Raw genomic sequence first — 2500 nt, forward strand, 5'->3', positions numbered from 1 at the left:
TGCTTGGCTCTCTCGGTTAGAGGCACTGCCCAGTATCCCTTAAGAAGGTCGCATTTGGTGATGTATTTGGCATGTCCTATCTCATCTATACAGTCGTCTATTCGTGGTATAGGGTATGCGTCTGCCTTGGTTATCGCGTTCACTCTGCGATAATCTGTACAGAATCTCACTGTTCCGTCCGGTTTATCGACCAGCACGCACGGTGATGCCCATTCACTTTGACTGGGCTCTATTATCTCGTGTTCGAGCATGTAGTCTATCTCCGTTTTCATTATCTCTAATTTCTTCGGACTTATGCGATACGGATGTTGTTTAATTGGTTCGCTCTCCTTTAGCTCAACGTCGTGCACTATTGCTCTTGTGTGCGTAGGTGCGTCAGCAAATAGGTCGCTATATTCTGTTACCATTCCTTATAACTTTTGCCCATCTTTCGGCGGTAAGTGTGCAAGTTTGCACCCTAGGTTACTCATTATCTCCGAATTCTTTAACTTAATGGGTGGGTCCTTTTCTACAGGAAGATCTCTTTCGGGGTACTCATCACTTACAGCTTCATGGTGACACTGTGCTGTCAATATTGATTTTTCTCCCGCCCTCCTGAAATATTTTTTCATCATGTTCACATGACATACTTGAGTTTTGTTTCTACGCTTGGGGGTAGATATCTTATACTTTAGTGGGCTTATCTTTTCAGTAATTGTGTACGGTCCCTGATATTTTGACTTGAATGGTTGACCATTCAGGGGTATGAGTACTAACACTTCCTCTCCTTCTTCGCACTTTCTATTTACTGCCTTTCTATCGTATGTGGTCTTCATGACCCTCTGACTACTTTCTAGGTGGGTCTTAGCTAACTTCCGTGTTTCGGCTAAGGTTTGTCGCATTTTAGTGACGTAATCCGTCATGTTATTTGGCAAGGGTTCATCGCTGACCCATTTCTCTTTTATCATTTTTAGTGGTCCTCGTACCTGATGACCGAAGACTACATCGAAGGGACTGAACCCCAACGAGTCTTGGACGGCTTCTCGAGCTGCGAAAAGCACAAATGGGATCCCCTGATCCCATTCGGCATCGTGTTCCATACAATAGCCCCTGAGCATGGTTTTCAGGGTGGCGTGGAAGCGTCCAGAGCCCCCTGCGATTGAGGGTGATAAGCGCTGGATTTTATGTGGGTGATTCCCAGTTGCTCCGTAGCCTGCTCGAATAGCCTCGACGTAAAATTAGATCCTTGGTCTGTCTGTATGGTTCTGGGTAGCCCCATTTTAGTGAAAAAGTTTATCAGGGCATCTACCACCTTTTTCGTTGATATGTTGCGCAGTGGGATCGCCTCTGGAAACCTTGTGGACGCGCACATTATAGTTAATATAAATTTGTGTCCTGTTTTGGTTTTGGGTAGCGGTCCTACACAGTCCACTATTACCCTACTAAACGGTTCTTCCACTGCCGGTATAGGTTGGAGTGGGGCCGGGGGAATATTCTGGTTGGGTTTTCCAGTCTTTTGGCACGTCCCACAAGTTCTACAGAACGTTTTGACATCTCCCACGATTCCTGGCCAGTAGAAATGTCTGGTCAACTTTTCTAGGGTCTTGTTGACACCTAGGTGGCCCGCCAGTGGTATCTCATGTGCCACTTTCATGATATCCTCTCGATACATGTCGGGTACCATTACTTGTTCCCGCACAGTATCTCCCGACTCTCCCTTTGTCTTGGGGGCATTCCATTTCCTCATTAGTACGCCCCTATTGAGGAAATATTGACTTTTTGATTTGTTAGGATATTCTTCTCCAACCCGACAGAATAAGGGTTTTAGGTCGCCGTCATTCTGTTGCTCCTTGATCAGCACTTGTATTGGCACGGGTAAACAAGGTTGGGGTGTTACCACCAGTCTCGGTTGCTTTTCCCCTGACGGCTTGTCTTCTACATTTCCCCTCTCTATCGCTCTACTTCTTGTGGTCACCCCTATGGGTTTCCCGTCTTGATATTTCGCGATGTCATTTCCTAGTATCATGGCTACCCCTGTCATTGGTAATTCGTCAATTACGCCTACAGTTATTTCTCCTGAGCCCCAATCCGACACTAAGTGGACTTTAAATAGTGGAATCGTTATGGGTCTGTTTCCTATGCCCCTTATCGTGGTCGCTCTACCTGCGGCTCTTGTCGCTTCTTTAGGCATGCATCCTCTTTTCACTAGGGATTGGGATGCTCCCGTGTCCCTGAGAATGTTAATGGGTTCCCCTTGACCTTCCTTATCTCGCGCGATATATTCTTTCGATATGAAGGGTTCGTACGTTTCATCTATTCCCTGAGATATCGCCCCTTGTGGTTTGGCTGGGGTATTCCGATTCATCTCCGTGAATCGTTTCGCCTGACACTTCGCAGCTACATGACCTGGCTTCCCACAGTTGAAGCATACTATAGGTCTCGCTTCCCGTCCCAGTACTGGTCGGTTGGTTGTGTTGAGGGGATTTCTGATGGGTACTCGTGGATTTTCGTACAGTGTCTT

Source organism: Euprymna scolopes, chromosome 7 (genome assembly GCF_053919585.1).
Source record: "Euprymna scolopes isolate OS-2025 chromosome 7, ASM5391958v1, whole genome shotgun sequence".
Classification (NCBI taxonomy): Eukaryota; Metazoa; Mollusca; class Cephalopoda; order Sepiida; family Sepiolidae; genus Euprymna; species Euprymna scolopes.